The 20,169-nt window shown below is 46.1% G+C and overlaps 1 protein-coding gene across 7 annotated transcripts in view; it reads right to left on the reverse strand.

The window, feature by feature from the left end:
• The window catches only part of RAF1 (Raf-1 proto-oncogene, serine/threonine kinase), a 318,071-nt gene extending 301,080 nt beyond the window's left edge, over positions 1 to 16,991 (reverse strand). For 2 of the 7 annotated variants that reach the window (XM_063940786.1, XM_063940784.1), the window contains exon 1: positions 16,672 to 16,990. The gene's annotated coding sequence lies outside the window, so the exon portion shown is untranslated. Of the gene's footprint in view, positions 1 to 12,511; positions 12,587 to 16,671 lie in introns of all 7 variants that reach the window. The other 5 variants (XM_063940790.1, XM_063940789.1, XM_063940785.1 and 2 more) reach the window with 4 other exon arrangements.
• Positions 16,992 to 20,169: the final 3,178 nt, after the last annotated feature.

Below are 20,169 nucleotides of genomic sequence, written 5' to 3' on the forward strand. Positions count from 1 at the left end.
TCGAGGACAGAGTTTGGGAACCATTGCTATAGAATATAGCTGGATAGAGGTAAATGATGTACTTCAGAGTCATTTTTCTCCATGCTAAATAAATGTTCACCGACTATCACATCAGGAGGAATACATGTGTGTTACCGGCAGAAGGGATGCCGGCTATCAGTATACCGACAGCAGCATCCCGACAGAGTCCCCTCACGGGCACGCTGCGCTCACCACGCTTTAGGCCCGCGGGCTTGCTTCACTCGCCACAGGTTATATTCCCACTCGGTTGGTGGCGTGGACCCACCAACCGAGTGGGAATAACCTGCGGTGGTCGATATTCCGTCTGCCGGTATTTTACCAGAGGTCGGGATTAAAATTAATTTAATTCAGATTTTGGGAAGTATTGGAACATGTGTGTCACTTGCATAAAAACTACACACTACATACATTAGGTCTGGCTTACCAATATTGCATATTGACACACAGAAATGTAAAGGGGGAAAAAAACCAAATACCAAGAGCATACATGTTACAGCATATGAAAAACTACAAAGTCTTAAACGGTCAAAGAACATACATATCACATTATCTTTAGAGCGTCAATTTGTAGATGTGGCTACAGTTTAAAAGACCACTAAACCTATAATACAACTGACATTGGTGACTAAATATAGATGTGAATTACTAAATGACTAAAAGTGGGTGGTGTAGTGGTTAGCACTGCTGCCTCACCGCATCAATGTCATGAGTCAATTCCCAGCCAAAGACCTATGTTTGTAGAGTTTATATGGTGTGTGTGTGTGTGTGTGGTAGACAAAATGTCAATCCTACTGTTGTGAATCCATGTGTAAGGGAACAGATTGTAAGGAATATATTTACTATAGACCAATTTCAATCGATTTTTGTAGATTTAAAAATCACAATCTTTAGTAAATATACCCTCAAGATTCACTGAGGCAGGAACTAATGTGAGTCACTAAAGCTGGGTAAACACGATAGTGTCTTTCGTACAATATATAATTCAATATGATATATCATATGAATTATCATATATAATGTATAGCGTGTATTCCCAATGCGTAGTTCATTGAATCGTCCCATCGGATGTGCTGCAAGTTCACTTTCGCAGCCGATGTGGTGAAGTCCAGGGCTTGACAACATTTTTCTGTCATATAGTAACCAGGATGAAAGTTTAAGCGCCAAAAGTTCTAAAGGCTCTCATACATCTATGAGGCGATTCAGCAGGGAATCAGGGAAACCAACTATGTTAAAAATGCCCTATTTGCCATTCCTGACTGTACCCAGTCAGGATTGCAGAATCAGGATTTTTAATATTCCCGATACCCTGACCCGGCTGCCTGGGGATCGGGGCATTGAACAAATATATCTCTGATTTGTGGGCGCCATAGAGCATAATAGAGTGGAAAGAGAAACTACCAACCAATTAGCTCCTAACTGCCATGTTACAGGCTGTGTTTCAAATAAATGAAAGGAGCTGATTGGCACTATGGGGTCTATGAACATGTGTGCGGTACCAATATGTAACTTACCACTGCACTTCACCTGTTTGTTATGTGAATTTTAGTGTCCTAAGTAGCAATTCACGTATACCTACCTGGTCCACGGTGCGATCCTGTAGTCTGGCACCCTGTGATCCAGATATCGCCTTACTTTTGGTTCTTTCCCCATTCTGAGATTTCCATTTCTTTCTGCACATGTACAGTCTGGGTTTTATTTATTTTAGTTTTTTTCTTTCCTGCACATGCGCTGCCTGAGAGCCTTCACACCAGAGAAAGCGATGTTTAGACATAGCCGTATTCCCAGCAAGGTGTCATAGCAGAGCATATTCCATTGCGCTTTACCATAGGGATATGGTCACATATAAAGAGAACTATGGCTAACCAAAATTACATATGTGGAAAGACTGTTTCCAATGCTGAACATCACAATGCCTTCCTCCTTGACCATTTAGGGATAACTGTAACAGCCTGCGAGAAGCCAAAAGGTGTGGCTCTGCCTTCTAAATGATCGCCGCTTTAAAAACATGGGCATTCTTGCACCTCCAGCTTCTTGAGGGCCATTACATTTAGCCCTTACTATGCTTTAAAATAAGAATTTACTTACCGATAATTCTATTTCTCATAGTCCGTAGTGGATGCTGGGGACTCCGTAAGGACCATGGGGATAGCGGCTCCGCAGGAGACTGGGCACATCTAAAGAAAGCTTTAGGACTATCTGGTGTGCACTGGCTCCTCCCCCTATGACCCTCCTCCAAGCCTCAGTTAGGATACTGTGCCCGGACGAGCGTACACAATAAGGAAGGATTTTGAATCCCGGGTAAGAATCATACCAGCCACACCAATCACACCGTATAACCTGTGATCTGAACCCAGTTAACAGCATGATAACAGAGGAGCCTCTGAAAGATGGCTCACAACAATAATAACCCGATTTTTGTAACAATAACTATGTACAAGTATTGCAGACAATCCGCACTTGGGATGGGCGCCCAGCATCCACTACGGACTATGAGAAATAGAATTATCGGTAAGTAAATTCTTATTTTCTCTAACGTCCTAAGTGGATGCTGGGGACTCCGTAAGGACCATGGGGATTATACCAAAGCTCCCAAACGGGCGGGAGAGTGCGGATGACTCTGCAGCACCAAATGAGAGAACTCCAGGTCCTCCTCAGCCAGGATATCAATTTTGTAGAATTTTACAAACGTATTTGCTCCTGACCAAGTAGCTGCTCGGCAAAGTTGTAAAGCCGAGACCCCTCGGGCAGCCGCCCAAGATGAGCCCACCTTCCTTGTGGAGTGGGCATTTACAGATTTTTGGCTGTGGCAGGCCTGCCACGGAATGTGCAAGCTGAATTGTACTACAAATCCAACGAGCAATAGTCTGCTTAGAAGCAGGAGCACCCAGCTTGTTGGGTGCATACAGGATAAACAGCGAGTCAGATATCCTGACTCCAGCCGTCCTGGAAACATATATTTTCAGGGCACTGACAACGTCTAGCAACTTGGAAGCCTCCAAGTCCCTAGTAGCCGCAGGCACCACCAATAGGTTGGTTCAGGTGAAACGCTGAAACCACCTTGGGGAGAAACTGAGGACGAGTCCTCAATTCCGCCCTATCCGAATGGAAAATCAGATAAGGGCTTTTTCAGGATAAAGCCGCCAATTCTGACACGCGCCTGGCCCAGGCCAGGGCCAACCGCATGACCACTTTTCATGTGAGATATTTTAACTCCACAGATTTAAGTGGTTCAAACCAATGTGACTTTTGGAACCCAAAACTACATTGAGATCCCAAAGTGCCACTGGAGGCACAAAAGGAGGCTGTATATGCAGTACCCCTTTTACAAACGTCTGAACTTCAGGGACTGAAGCTAGTTCTTTTTGGAAGAAAATTGACAGGGACGAAATTTGAACCTTAATGGACCCCAATTTCAGGCCCATAGACACTCCTGTTTGCAGGAAATGTAGGAATCGACCCAGTTGAATTTCCTCCGTCGGGCCTTACTGGCCTCGCACCACGCAACATATTTTCGCCAATTGCGGTGATAATGTTTTTGCGGTTACATCCTTCCTGGCTTTGATCAGGATAGGGATGACTTCATCCGGAATGCCTTTTTTTCCTTCAGGATCCGGCGTTCAACCGCCATGCCGTCAAACGCAGCCGCGGTAAGTCTTGGAACAGACAGGGTCCTTGCTGGAGCAGGTCCCTTCTTAGAGGTAGAGGCCACGGATCCTCCGTGAGCATCTCTTGAAGTTCCGGTTACCTAGTCCTTCTTGGCCAATCCGTAACCACGAATATAGAGCTTACTCCTCTCCATCTTATCAATCTCAGTACCTTGGGTATGAGAGGCAGAGGAGGGAACACATACCCTGACTGGTACACCCACGGTGTTACCAGAGCGTCTACAGCTTATTGCCTGAGGGTCCCTGGACCTGGCGCAATACCTGTCGAGTTTTTATCATGTGGAAGACTTCTGGGTGAAGTCCCCACTCTCCCGGGTGGAGGTCGTGCTGAGGAAGTCTGCTTCCCAGTTGTCCACTCCCGGAATGAATACTGCTGACAGTGCTATCACATGATTTTCCGCCCAGCGAAGAATCCTTGCAGCTTCTGCCATTGCCCTCCTGCTTCTTGTGCCACCCTGTCTGTTTACGTGGGTGACTGCCGTGATGTTGTCCGACTGGATCAACACCGGCTGACCTTGAAGCAGAGGTCTTGCTAAGCTTAGAGCATTGTAAATGTCCCTTAGCTTCAGGATATTTATGTGAAGTGATGTCTCCAGGCTTGACCATAAGCCCTGGATATTCCTTCCCTGTGTGACTGCTCCCCAGCCTCGCAGGCTGGCATCCGTGGTCATCAGGACCCAGTCCTGAATGCCTAATCTGCGGCCCTCTAGAAGATGAGCACTCTGCAACCACCACAGGAGGGACACCCTTGTCCTTGGTGACAGGGTTATCCGCTGATGCATCTGAAGATGCGACCCGGACCATTTGTCCAGCAGGTCCCACTGGAAAGTTCTTGCGTGGAATCTGTCGAATGGGATTGCTTCGTAGGAAGCCACCATTTTACCCAGAACCCTTGTGCATTGATGCACTGAGACTTGGCTCGGTTTTAGGAGGTTCCTGACTAGCTCGGATAACTCCCTGGCTTTCTCCTCCGGGAGAAACACCTTTTTCTGGACTGTGTCCAGGATCATCCCTAGGAACAGAAGACACGTCGTCGGAACCAGGTGCGATTTTGGAATATTGAGAATCCAATCGTGCTGCCGCAACACTATCTGAGATAGTGCTACACCGACCTCCAACTGTTCCCTGGATCTTACCCTTATCAGGGAATTGTCCAAGTAAGGGATAACTAAAATTCACTTCCTTCGAAGGAATATCATCATTTCGGCCATTACCTTGGTAAAGACCCGGGGTGCCGTGGACCATCCATACGGCAGCGTCTGAACTGATAGTGACAGTTCTGTACCATAAACCTGAGGTACCCTTGGTGAGAAGGGTAAATTTTGACATGAAGGTAAGCATCCTTGATGTCCCGAGACATCATGTAGTCCCCTTCTTCCAGGTTCGCAATCACTGCTCTGAGTGACTCAATCTTGAATTTGAACCTCTGTATGTAAGTGTTCAAAGATTTTAGATTTAGAATCGGTCTCACCGAGCCGTCCGGCTTCGGTACCACAACAGTGTGGAATAATATCCCGTTCCCTGTTGCAGGAGGGGTATCTTGATTATCACCTGCTGGGAATACAGCTTGTGAATGGCTTCCAAAACTGTCTCCCTGTCAGAAGGAGACATCGGTAAAGCCGACTTTAGGAAACGGCGAGGGGGAGACGTCTCGAATTCTAATTTGTACCCCTGAGATATCACCTGAAGGATCCAGGGGTCTACTTGCGAGTGAGCCCACTGCGCGCTGAAATTCATTGAGACGGGCCCCCCACCGTGCCTGATTCTGCTTGTAAAGCCCCAGCGTATACTGAGGGCTTGGCAGAGGCGGGAGAGGGTTTCTGTTCCTGGGAACTGGCTGATTTCTGCAGCCTTTTTCCTCTCCCTCTGTCACGGGGCAGAAATGAGGAACCTTTTGCCTGCTTGTCCACGAAAAGACTGCGCCTGATAATACGGCGTCTTCTCATGTTGAGAGGCGACCTGGGGTATAAACGTGGAATTCCCAGCTGTTGCCGTGGCCACCAGGTCTGAAAGACCGACCCCAAATAACTCCTCAATAAAGCAATACTTCCAAATGCCGTTTGGAATACGCATCACCTGACCACCGACGTGTCCATAACCCTCTACTGGTAGAAATGGACAACGCGCTTAGACTTGATGCCAGTCGGCAAATATTCCGCTGTGCATCACGCATATATAGAAATGCATCTTTTAAATGCTCTATAGGCAAAAATATACTGTCCCTATCTAGGGTATCAATATTTTCAGTCAGGGAATCCGACCACGCCAACCCAGCACTGCACATCCAGGCTGAGGCGATTGCTGGTCGCAGTATAACACCAGTATGTGTGTAAATACCTTTTAGGATACCCTCCTGCTTTCTATCAGCAGGATCCTTAAGGGCGGCCATCTCAGGCGAAGGTAGAGCCCTTACAAGCGTGTGAGCGCTTTATCCACCCTAGGGGGTGTTTCCCAACGCACCCTAACCTCTGGCGGGAAAGGATATAATGCCAATAACATTTTTTCTTGTTATCGGGGGAAACCCACGCATCATCACACACCTCATTTAATTTCTCAGATTCAGGAAAACTACAGGTAGTTTTTCCTCACCGAACATAATACCCCTTTTTTTGGTGGTACTCGTATTATCAGAAATGTGTAAAACATTTTTCATTGCCTCAATCATGTAACGTGTGGCCCTACTGGAAGTCACATTCGTCTCTTCACCGTCGACACTGGAGTCAGTATCCGTGTCGGCGTCTATATCTGCCATCTGAGGTAACGGGCGCTTTAGAGCCCCTGACGGCCTATGAGACGTCTGGACAGGCACAAGCTGAGTAGCCGGCTGTCTCATGTCAACCACTGTCTTTTATACAGAGCTGACACTGTCACGTAATTCCTTCCAACAGTTCATCCACTCAGGTGTCGACCCCCTAGGGGGTGACATCACTATTACAGGCAATCTGCTCCGTCTCCACATCATTTTTCTCCTCATACATGTCGACACAAAAGTACCGACATACAGCACACACACAGGGAATGCTCTGATAGAGGACAGGACCCCACTAGCCCTTTGGGGAGACAGAGGGAGAGTTTGCCAGCACACACCAGAGCGCTATATATATATAAGTGTTTTTCCCCTTATAGCTGCTGTATAGTTAATACTGCGCCTAATTAGTGCCCCCTCTCTGTTTTAACCCTTTCTGTAGTGTAGTGACTGCAGGGGAGAGCCAGGGAGCTTCCCTCCAACGGAGCTGTGAGGGAAAATGGCGCCAGTGTGCTGAGGAGATAGGCTCCGCCCCCTTATCGGCGGCCTTATCACCCGTTTTTCTATGTATTCTGGCAGGGGTTAAATGCATCCATATAGCCCAGGAGCTATATGTGATGCATTTTTTGCCATCCAAGGTGTTTTTATTTGCGTCTCAAGGCGCCCCCCCCCCAGCGCCCTGCACCCTCAGTGACCGAAGTGTGAAGTGTGCTGAGAGCAATGGCGCACAGCTGCAGTGCTGTGCGCTACCTTGTTGAAGACAGGACGTCTTCTGCCGACGATTTTCCGGACCTCTTCTGCCTTCTGGCTCTGTAAGGGGGCCGGCGGCGCGGCTCTGGGACCCATCCAAGCTGGGCCTGTGATCGTCCCTCTGGAGCTAATGTCCAGTAGCCTAAGAAGCCCAATCCACTCTGCACGCAGGTGAGTTCGCTTCTTCTCCCCTTAGTCCCTCGATGCAGTGAGCCTGTTGCCAGCAGGTCTCACTGAAAATAAAAAACCTAAACTAAAACTTTCACTAAGAAGCTCAGGAGAGCCCCTAGTGTGCACCCTTCTCGTTCGGGCACAGAGATCCAACTGAGGCTTGGAGGAGGGTCATAGGGGGAGGAGCCAGTGCACACCAGATAGTCCTAAAGCTTTCTTTAGATGTGCCCAGTCTCCTGCGGAGCCGCTATCCCCATGGTCCTTACGGAGTCCCCAGCATCCACTTAGGACGTTAGAGAAAGGGGCAAGAGATACGCACAGACCTGGCTCAGGGATGAACACAGGTCAGATTGTGCAACTACAGACTGTTTCAGCTGTGCAGGATCGGAAGCAGAGTGTAAAGAGGAACTGTGGTACTATTTCTAAACAAACGCTAACAAAAACATTATTAGCCACGCAGAAAGCGGTGCACTGGCACTGATGGCTTTAACAGCGAGACTATACAGATGTAAACATTTGTTGTTGCAGAGTTCTTTAAACGTGAAGGAAAGGCGCATGTGTGTGCACATTGTAGGTCACAAATGCGCTTACTGGGACCTCTTTAGCATGCTGACACTCCCTTTTTAGAAAGATCTTTATCAGAGCTGTCAGTCATGCATGGTGTCCTGAGGACATACAGTGCACTCTGTCTACAGTCTTCCATGGGAGAAATCTTACCGATGACTGGGAGGGAGCGGGAGCGCACAGGTGTGCAATGTCTGCGAGTATAGCTTTCTCTGTATTCTGGGAAGCATAGCAGGTAATAGTGAGGATTCAGATTATGGCAAGACAGCGCACGGCCTGAAATGTTAGTGCTAGGAGTGGGAACGCAGTAAAGGACAAACTAAATTCCATAATGTTGACATGGTACAACAAAACACTATCATTTGTTCCAAATACTAGAACAGCTGATTCTCATTATACAACCATTTAATAGTTGTAATGGTTATTTGCAAATCAGTCAAAGCTTAAAACATTCAACAGGCATCCAAGTTATCTAAAAATGATGTAGTTTAGGAGATGTGTTTTCCTATACACTTTTTTTTTTTTGCATTGTTCTTCAATAGTCTATTGGGGTGTGCAACGCGTCAACGGGTGGTCAGCATCCCTACACAGGGATCCCGGCCGCTGAATGCCAACTTGGCATTAAATTTTAGGATATCTGCTTCGGCATTTCAAACTGTGTCGGAGAGGGGGGGGGGGGGGGAGAGAGAGAGAGAGAGAGAGAGAGAGAAGATAGATAGATATATTTTACATCAATATTTGCAATGTTTACTTTTGTTCTTGTAAAATCATGTTGATGATTATCTTTCCCAGCAAGCAGGTGGTGAGATTATGTTTGACTAGGTGTCGATATTTAACCTTGAGTGCTGCCTTTCCATTTGAAATATTATATACTGTATATACAGGAGTTAACTAAAATACAACTGCTGTGAACTGGTAGAGTTATAATCGCTCTGTTATAGTGTAAACACAGATCACAGCTGACATCAGTTCTACGATGCAGCAAATTACTGTATATAAATTCTGGGAAGGATAACAGTGAACATTACTAGTGGTTAATAGTGCCATTGTATCCGATTCATAGCCAATGCTGAGCAATTACCAAATATGCTTTATTTCTTTGGCACTTCCACAGCAAATTGAGTTTATGAGCCTGCCCCCATTGCTCTGCAGTTTTACACTATGAGAATACAGACCCTAGCTTTTAGGTCCAACATTAAAACTAGTAGGATTTAAATTGGTTACTTGCCTTCTGGGATATACAGAGCCTGTGATAGGAAGCAAACCAAACTGACGTGGATGCTTTGTTTTCCATATATTATTATTTTTTATATATAATATATATATATATATATATATATATATATATATTTATATTAAAAAGGATGCTCAAGCCATGTTGTACTGTTAATGAAACTTATGCATTTAATGGTTCATAGTACTATAGGGCCCGATTCAGACCTGATCGCTAGGCTGCGTTTTCTCACAGCCTGTGATCAGATCTGAATTGCGCATGCACAGCAATGGGGATCGCCGGTCAGCAACGGGATGGTGCGAAAATTCCAAATGCACCGGCGATCGCAAGGAGATTGACAGGAAGAGGGCATTTGTGGGTGGCAACTGACTGTTTGCAGGGAGTGTCCGGAAAAATGCAGGAGGGACGTGGCGTTTGGATGGAAGGTTTCTGACGTCAGCTCCGGTCCCGATCATCGCAGCTGCTGAGTAAGTCCTGGGCTGAGCAGAGACAGCACAAACCGATGTTTATGCAGCTCTCCAGCAAAAGCGATCGCACACCTACACAGACAACATACCCTCCCCCTGTAGGCGGCGACTACGTGATTGCAGGGATGCAAAAAAACGCACCCTAGCGATCACGTCTGAATTACCTCCTACGATCATATGTACAGCAAACTGTCTTTCTGTGCAATAACATAGCACTGTAGCTGGACTCTCCCATATCTGAAATGCTTGGCACCAGAAGTATTTTTGAAGATTTGCATACAAAAATGGAAGGCTGGAGATATCCACCAATCAGAATATTGACAGTCATTCACTATATATAGAAGCATGTGGAGAGACAGCATAGCACCGCATGTGGGGTAATTTAGGATTTAAAAAAAAAATGATTAGATAGATAGATAGATAGATAGATAGATAGATAGATAGATAGATGCCCCAGTGCATTGCTTTTCCCCATGGCCTACAATGTTGATAAGATGACCCTGGGATATCAGATTTTCATATATGGGAGACTGAGCCTGTAGTATGGAATAACAGCACAGGTTAACTCTGTCAAAGGGATTGCTAAAGGATTGTCAATATATAATCAGAGCAACTTTTAATTATTTTTTTATTGTATTTGTAGCAGTTATGATGTGATGTCTAATGCTGTAACTTGTATGACTGAAATAGCACTGAGCTACCTGGTATGTGGGGGTCCCCGTTTCTAAATGTCTGCTTAACACAGATAGTGGGATTAAAGCATTTTTCTCAGTAATAGATTAGAAATCCTTAACTAACAGTTACGCAAATGTCAAATGTGCATCCTATGGAGTCTCTTAACAATGAGGCCAAGCTCATATAATGTTTACTTAGGACAGCATCCAAAGCATGTGTCCTATGGAAAGTGCATGAGCTTTAATCAGCTGTTATTACTCCTAAGAAATGGAAATATCCACATCTGGCTTGTAGTCTCCGGCTATGAAATCCGCACAATGCAGCCACAGCATCTTCTCTTCACTTTGACAATTTCCCATACTTCTAAACATGTAACAACCCTAATTTCATTCAGCAAAACGGTACCTTCAAAAGAAGGTGTTTTTCAGTACAAAACAATATTGCAGCAATAATTGTTTGTGTATTGCATAAGGCTAGGTGAAACCACACACACACACACACACACTACTGCAAGGACAAAAATATGGCAATTTGCAATAACATTTGTTGTTACCATATCACACCAGACAGCGCACAAAGCGGAAACTAGTACTTATGCTTGATAGCACCACAATTCAGAACTGCGCTTTACAGTACTCTGCAGTCCTGTGACCCACCTTCAGTATGACACCGTTCTATACCCCGATAACCCACAACTATGTGCTTAACATTGTTATGTCAGCGGCAACAATTTTACAAGTGATCACTGGCACACAGGCAACGGTGCAAAAAATTACGACAACATCAAACATCGTAACTTGATGTTGGATTTCATTTTCTATGCTCAAGAATCGGATTGGTTGCCATAGGTTACAAATAACTAATTTTTGCAGTTATCTGGGCACTTTTTTTTAAAATCAGAATTCCAGCCACTTTCTAAGAAATACCTCTATGAATGGCAAATAAGATACGTAAAACACACATCAAAAATAATCTGCCAGTAAATGACATGAACCAGGTAAGAGAAAGATTACAGCAGGATCTAGTTTAGAATCATTTCACATTCCTGTCTGGTGTACAACCACATGAGACAAACAATGGGCCAGGTACATGTTCAGGCATAGAGCTGTCTGCAAACACAGTATTCATTTAAAACAAAAAAACCTCAATTCTGAGAACATGTAAGACAAAACAGTAGTGGTCTACGGTATTCGGTCGACACTCATTAGGTCGACGTGGTCAATAGGTTGATATGGCAAAGGTTGACACATGAAAAGGTCAACATGAGTTTTTCACTTTTTCCCACATTTTTTTACTTTTTCATACTTTAGGCACCTTGCCCAAAGCAAGGGGACACGGTGCACTAATTAGGGCTTCCGGTCACTTTAAGAATGAGAACATGAGGGTTAGGGGACTAAATGGGGGGGGGGGGGGGGGGCTGTCAGGATTACGATGGACGGGATACCGCTGTTGGTATACTGACAGCCGGCGTCCCGTTCATCTGTATATCATACTGAACCCGAAATTACAACTTTTTTCCAGTTGCATAAAGTATAAGGACTATCCTGAGATGACCAAATATACAACTTCCACTGCCCTAACATTTCAGGGTACAATCAGGCCAAGGAAACTAGCAGTTGTAGAGGTACAAAAGAAACAGGATGTAATGCTTAAAGAGTTGGGAGGAAATGTACACTTTAGCAGAAGATACTCCTATAGGAAAGAACATTTTGTAACATACTGCATGTGTAGGTTTCCCATGCAAACGAAAAAAAGAAATACACAAACATCATGCAGCTGCCAGTGGAACATGTTAGGAATTGTAATTTATCACCAGCTGGACCATCTACTGGTTGTCTAGTGTATCATCTACTGGTTGTCTAGTGTATTTAACACAACGCTCAATAGCCGAAACCAACAGTGCACCATTCTGTATGATATTTGTATGGGAAGAGGTTCCCCTATACAATAACATATGACGTCAAATATGTGTTAAGAAGTGCAAACGTTTACATTTAAAAGGAGAAGTCCTCTTTCCCAAGGTGATATTTATCCAAGCAGATTACATCTTTTTGTATCCAAGACAACAAAAATAAACAAAACTCAGGTCTGTGTCTTAGGGGAACATTTACTAAGCAGTGATAAGAGTGGAGAAGTGAGCTAGTGGAGAAGTTGCCCACGACAACTAATCAGCACTGAAGTAACATCTATAATTTGCATACTATAAAATGATACAGACCTGCTGATTGGTTGATGGGGCAACTTCTCCACTGGCTCACTTCTCTGCTCTTATCACTGCTTAGTAAATGCCCCCCTTAGATACAAAAAGTGAATTCAAATTATATGCTAGACACAGACTGACACTGTATTAATAGGATAGCGACTATTCAGGCAAAATTAATCTGGCAAGATAATTCTTATAATACCCAGGACAGTTGGATAAGGTTCTGGGGTATAATTGTGACTAGTAGTCACACAAAGCTGAAAGGTGTTAGGATTGTCAAAAGCAAAAAAAATGCATAAAATATGTCCTAAAATGTACAGTCTAAGCGACAAGCGGTATCTTTATTAACCGAAGTCCATAATCATATTTCACATAAATACATAAGAATGAAAGAAGAAATAAAAGGTCATAGAAAACATTCACAATGAACATACCAGAGATACAGAACAGCTAAAAATCAGGATGTAGTTAATATCCCGGCGGTCGGGATCACGGCAGATAGAATACCGACACCGGGATCCCGACCGACAAGAATGCCGACAGCTGCGCCAGGGCTATTCCCACTCGTGGAGGTCCATGACACCCATCGAGTGGGAATAGAACCTGTGACGAGTGCCGCGAGCCACCAAGCCTGCATTATAACCAGCGCAGTGAACCCGCAAGGTGCTTTCTAGCGCTCACCCTCCTGCCAGCATTCTGATGGCCGGGATCCCGGTGTCAGTATACTGACCTCTGGGATTTCAATCCATCCCCTAAATATCCCACTGCACTTACACAGCATTGCGTCAGTTCTGTACAGCATTTTATTAACTACCCCTCCCCCACATCCAACACCAACTTGCTTGTGTCACAGAAGCACTCAGAGCCAAGCAAAAGATCCTGTTACTGCAAGAACTCCTAAAGATTTTTATTTTTGCTTTAGTTTGCCACAATGTTTGAAAGTTAGAATCTTATCAAACTCAATAAGGTAAACACTGCATCACTAGCATCCAGGACGCTGACAGAAGGGCAGCACACAGGTTTAAAATGACACTAAACAATGGTTTCCAAGTGGTATTGTATACAAGGCAAATCTGTACATAGTGATGTGCCTAACAGAACTGTACATGTAATGTGTGCCTACTGAACACACAGTGATTTATGTAAAAGCACATATTGACGATTTAATACTTCAGTACACATAGGTGCTATGGGCACGATAACATTTTCTAGAGATACTTGTATGGTATGCAGTCACTAGGCCAACATTCACAGTGTTGAAAGCAAAAAGTCGACAATGATGATGCCAACATGGTTTAAATGTTGACACAGTAAATTATGACACTGCCATGTCAACATTTCCAGGAGACTTAAGCTGGGTACACACCTGAGCGACTTGACGGCCCACTAGCCAGCGTGCCGCCAGAGCAGCTGATTCAGGTAAGTCTGCACACTTACCGATCAGCCGCTCAGTGTGTCATCTTGACTTCACAGCTGGGCGGGCATTTGAATTTGCCCGATCAGCTTAGACTTCAGTTCAAACTTTAAGTTGGTGGACAGAAACCAGATGCGTCAATATATCAGCTGTGCTGCAGGGCCATCACGATATGTCGGTGAACAACATTGTTCGTTCACAGACATATCAGGTGTACACACCGGCGACCAGCTCGCGATATATCAGCCGACTGCTCAAAAGGCTGATGTATCGCACATTGTGTACCCAGCTCTAGGGTTACAGAATCTGAATTGGCAAAAAAAAAACGGCAACACTGCGAGCATGTCAACATTCTCATGTCGACAAATACTGAACCCATTTGTTAACAGCAGTTTTCATCATTCATTTCCTTTCTTCTATTGGGAAACTGTGGCACTATGTAAACAGGGAAGTACGATGACCATCTACCGCAGTGGTGGGTAACTTTGTTCTCATTTGTGTGCTGTAGATTGTGGCACTTGTTTAATAGGCCTGCTGATGTGTTATTACATAAATGTGTTCATTTAACTTACAACTGAAATTAAAAGGCAGCTGTTTGAAGGTTAGGGGGGACGCCCAATGCGGCCCCTGAAGTGCGTCAGGTTGCCCATCACGGTTCTAGAGCTTGTACAGACTATTTCAGCAGGAAAACAAAAAATTCATCCATGACGGATTGCGTGTCCCAGCTGCGGCTTGTTTATAGCTAAAATCCCAACAAGTTCTGAAGCAGAATTGTTGTGCATAGAGGGAGGGAAGGGAATCCAGGAAGTACCAATGCTAGCCAGAAAAACAGGCAGCTTGGCAAAGAGAAATGAGAGCGACATCAGCTCAACTGACAGGGCAGGGGTTAACACAGCCGGGCAGTGTACATTGGCAATCGATAAAGGGGGCACCAGTCTTCTTATACAGGCTGCATGCAGAAATACTGGCAAGGATTGGGTTAAAACTTATAAGGCTCCTTCAGAAACCAAGACGATTTTCTGTTAGGTGAAGGCACTCATTCTAACTGACGCTTCTTCCACCCAGAAGATTTAAGCATGTTTATACACTGGGTTAGATCTTGGCACACAAAAGCTTATGCTTGAAAAATAACATTTGGACGCTGCAAATTCTTCGGAGTTGTGCAACTTTCACTGAGGAAAAAAAAATACAGTACAGATGGAAGAGCAGGACCAGGCTTTCTTATGTTTTTCTTCATTTAATTAGAAAAATAATCTGACCGTGAGAAACAAAAAAAAAAAATGAAAATAAAGAGGTTTTACATTTGTAGTATGAGGGAAGAGCTCACAAGGCAAAGGAAGGTAAAAGACAACGTGAGCTGTACAGGCTAGCATTCTGCAACAGGAAAAATAGAATGGGCTACCCTATCTAAATGATTGCTCTTATTTGCCAAATTACGCTTTGTACAGCCACAATAGTGCCACACTGTCCCCCCTGGCCCCCAACACCACACAGCTCCCAAAAACATCACTGTGAGCCAGTGCCCCAACACCATACTGCTTTATGAGCGCCTATGCCAAACTACACCCCACACCCCCAGCGCAGAACCCTATGACAACATACAGCTCCACACTGCTTTATTTGCCCCGTCACACTACTCCCCACACCCCCAGCGCAGAACCCTATGACACCAAACAGTTCCTACAACTTCACACTGCTTCTTGCACCCCTATGTCACTACTCCCCACGCGCAGAACCCTATGACATCATACAGTTCCTACAACTTCACACTGCTTCTTGTACCCCTATGTCACTACTCCCCACACCCCCTGCGCAGTACCCTATGACATCATACTGCTTCATGCGCCCTATGTTACACTACTTCCCACACCCCCAGCACAGCACCCCATGACACCATACTGCTCCCTGAGCCACCATGCTTCATGTGCCCCTATGCCAAACTACTCCCCACGTCCCCAGCACAGCACCCCTATGACACTATACTGCTCCGTGAGCCACAACTCCACACTGCTTCATCCGCCCCTATGCCACTCTGTACTCCGCACCCCAAAGCCACACTACGCACTACGTCCCCAATACTGCACTGCACCCCACATCTTCCCAAAACATCACTCTGAGTCAATGCCCCAACAGCAAAACTGTTATCCGCAACACCATACTTCTCCTGGAGTCCCAACTCCACACTGCTGTACGTGCCCCTATGCCACACTACTTCCTCCCCACGTCCCCAGAACAGCACTGCACCCCACGACACCATACTGCTCCCACAACTCCACACTGCTTCATGTGCCCCTATGCCATTCTGTACTCCACGCCCCAAAGCCACACTACGCACCACGTCCCCAATACTGCACCCCAATACCCCATACTGCTCCTTGTGCCCCCAATACCACATTAAACCCCTAACACCACCACTGCTCCGTGCCCCCAACACCACCACTACTCCCAACACCACCACTGCTCCCTGTGCTCCCTACACCACCACTTCTTTGCCAAGACCACACTACACCCCTAACACCACCACTGCTCCCTGTGCCCCCAACATAACCCTGCTCCCTGTGCCCCAATACCACATTACACCACCACTGCTCCCTGTGCCCCCAACATAACCCTGCTCCCTGTGCCCCAATACCACATTACACCACTACTGCTCCCTGTGCCCATAACACGGTAACATCCCAGGAACACCAGCAGCAACAACCAGGAGAAGTAGGAGCAGCTCGGAGCCACACACAGGCTTCCCGCTGTCAGTGACATGTACCTCAGCCGCGGTTCTGCGGTCTCTGGGAGAAGTGTCCGGAAGAGTCAGCTCATATGATCCCGTGCAGCGGCGGCTGGAGAGCGGGGACCGAAGCGGAGACTCCCGGCCGGGACACAGTCACTCTCGAGCTTCACCGTCCCAGCAGCAGCAGGAGCTCAGAATCGCGCATGGCGGTGGGAGGGGGCGGACGCGTCCATCAATAAACATTACTGAAGAACGGGGAGGCTCGGGACACAACGACTGAAGCGTTGCCCTGCAGCAGAACCCCCTGCCCGGGACCTCTCCCCTGGCCGATGCTGGATGGCTCACCCCGCCCTCGTCATTACCCCCGCCTACTGCCAGCAGCGAGAGAAACCAGGAGAGCAACGCCCCGCTCGACGATAGGTAGACTTGGAATTGTAAACGCGTCTCATTCTCTGACTGACCACGCCCATTCTCTCAGCCTCCTGTACACCAGGCCACGCCCACTTATGCCAAGGAAGAAGAGTTTGATTTTGTAAATTTCTCTCTGCTCCAGAAGGGAGAGGTGGTGCCATGGGGGGCATCAGTCAGTGTGAGAGATGGCGCCGGTGGGCATCTCCTGCAACTTAGTATATTACCAATGGGTATCCGGTCTTTAGGTCGAAAACACTTTGGTCGACACTCATTAGGTGGACCACTATTAGTCGACATGGCAAAAGTTGACACATGAATAGATCGACATGAGTTTTTCACTTTTTTTCCCCTTCATTTCTCTTACATCCTAGAGGATACTGGGGTTCCATTTAGTACCATGGGGTATAGATGGGTCCACTAGGAGCCATGGCCACTTTAAGAATTTGATAGTGTGGGCTGGCTCCTACCTCTATGCCCCTCCTACCAGACTCAGTTTAAAAAATGTGCCCGGAGGAGCCGGTCATGCTTATGGAAGCTCCTGAAGCGTTTTATGCATTTATTTCATATGATTGTTATTTTCAGGCAGGGCTGGTTGGCACCAGCCTGCCTGCTTCATGGGACTTAGGAAGGGGGGGGGGGGGGGGGGGGGGGGGGGACAGCCCAACCTCTTGAAGGGTTAATGATCCCATTCCCCGCTGGCAGGACACTGAGCTCCTGAGGGAACTGTTCGCAAGCCCCACCATGGTGAGCGTACATTCCAGCAGCATGCCCCTAACAGAGCCAGAAGAATGAAGAGTGGTGAGTACTAAGCAGGCTTCCCGGTTAGCGGGTCGCCGGCCATTATGGCGGCATGCGGGTACGGTGACGCATGGCTTCTAACCGGGGTGGAATGCGTCTCCAGACACAGTACACAGCTGCGTCTCAGTACACTGTACACAGTACCCACATTGGAAAAAAACAGCCCTAAAACAGTTTTCTCTCCATTTTAAGCACCAGATTACCTCAGCCAGTATAAAAAAAGCGGGAAGACCGCACGCCATTGAAGGGGCGGGGCCTTCTCTATGGGCGGATCCAGCAGCTCACCAGCGCCATTTACCCTGTGCAGTGGACACAGACGCTAATTGACAGGGACGCGCAGCTCCTCTGGAGAGACTCCAGATTATCTCAGCGGTACCATGGGGTCATAGCAGGGGGGGAGCGATTATTAGTGTACTAAGTCCCCTATCAGGGTACTTAGTCTGCGACCCGGCTGAGCTTGGCATTAGCGATAAGGGCGCGGTGGGGGCTGGCTCCAAATAACTCTGTGTCTCCCTGAAGGGCTCTTTGTGGGTTAATTGTGCTTAACCTTTTTGTGTGTATGTGTGTGTGTGTGCGCGCGCGCTGTCACATTTACATTATGTCAGGCAAAGAGTGTGTTTCTTGTACAGCGGAGTGTTCCTCTTCCTCAGGGGGCTCACTACTGGGTACTCAGGGCAGTGCACCTTCCCAGAATAGCGGGGCTAAACCGGAGTGGGTTAATTCCATTAAGGACAATCTCTAAAAAAAGGTAAAGATATCCACATGCGCTGATGGGCAGCCCGCTTGGACTATTCTATGATAACAAAGATGTCACCTCACATCCAAACAATACAAAAATTATATAATCAAACTGTCCTTAGGCGCCACACAATTCCACAAATAGATTATATGTTCCGGACCCCGTTTATGTTCCTGATCTTCCTCCAACATGCAATTTGAAATAAAAGAAACACACAATAGTGTAACACCGTCACATCCCTCAGTTCTTTATCAAAACTACAAATGGGATCCGTACCATGTGTTAAGTCTACCCTTTGTAGACAAATAACGCTTTTGTAAGATAGGATAGATTCTATCTGTCTTCCGATGCGAGGGGAGGTTTAGTTGCCACCAAATTAGCTAAGTGTGAGATGAACATGATATATTACTTTAATACATTGTCTCCAATGGGTATCAATAAGGATTTTGAAATCAAGTGGTTTTTATAAATATCATAAGGTATATCATATATATGGGTTTTGATTGTTTTTATTTTCTTCTATTTTGGAAATACGTGATCTAAGTCCATACCAAGTCCGCATTAAGATGTCCGCGCCATACCACAAGAATGGAATGGAATTTTTCCCCCTATACATCTATATAAACGAGTGGGAGGACCGGGGACATCTGTAATGAAAGTCCCGAAGCTGGAACGCAAGTACGGGACTTCACCGGAAGTGACGCCACCGGAAGCCACGACGGTGGAACGCAAATGCGGAAGTCGGGTGACTTCCGGAGTAAAGAGACGGGAGCATATATTGGCGCCAAGATGGAAGAGTGGAAGTGTAGAAACGGACTTTAGGATTGGACTTTTTCTAGGAGAATCCAATAGGAATTAGTAGTTAGTTTATCCATGTCTGGAAATAGGTTTTTCCTTTTAAGTATCAATTACATTATGAAGAGGGGTATATATAGATAACCCTGGTAGATGGTTGTGTATGCTTTGAGAAAGATACTGCAAAGTATTGAAACGCGTTGGATGACTTGTGTGGACGTTTTGGGGAGCCTGGGAAGAATCCATAGACGGACGTTTAAGGTGCTGGGGACGCCTGGTATATGTTTACAACTGCCTTATATCTGTTCTTATATGGTGAGAGTCCAGTCACTCCTCTGCTTTTAAATAGAGATGAGCGGGTTCGGTTTCTTTGAATCCGAACCCGCACGAACTTCACTTTTTTTTTCACGGGTCCGAGCGACTCGGATCTTCCCGCCTTGCTCGGTTAACCCGAGCGCGCCCGAACGTCATCATGACGCTGTCGGATTCTCGCGAGACTCGGATTCTATATAAGGAGCCGCGCGTCGCCGCCATTTTCACACGTGCATTGAGATTGATAGGGAGAGGACGTGGCTGGCGTCCTCTCCATTTAGATTAGATTTAGAAGAGAGAGAGAGAGAGAGATTGCTGTGATACTGTAGATTAGAAGAGAGTGCAGAGTGCAGACAGAGTTTAGTGACTGACGACCACAGTGACCAGTGACCACCAGAGACAGTGCAGTTGTTTGTTTTATTTAATATATCCGTTCTCTGCCTGAAAAAAACGATACACAGTCACACAGTGACTCAGTC

Source organism: Pseudophryne corroboree, chromosome 9 (genome assembly GCF_028390025.1).
Source record: "Pseudophryne corroboree isolate aPseCor3 chromosome 9, aPseCor3.hap2, whole genome shotgun sequence".
NCBI lineage: Eukaryota > Metazoa > Chordata > Amphibia > Anura > Myobatrachidae > Pseudophryne > Pseudophryne corroboree.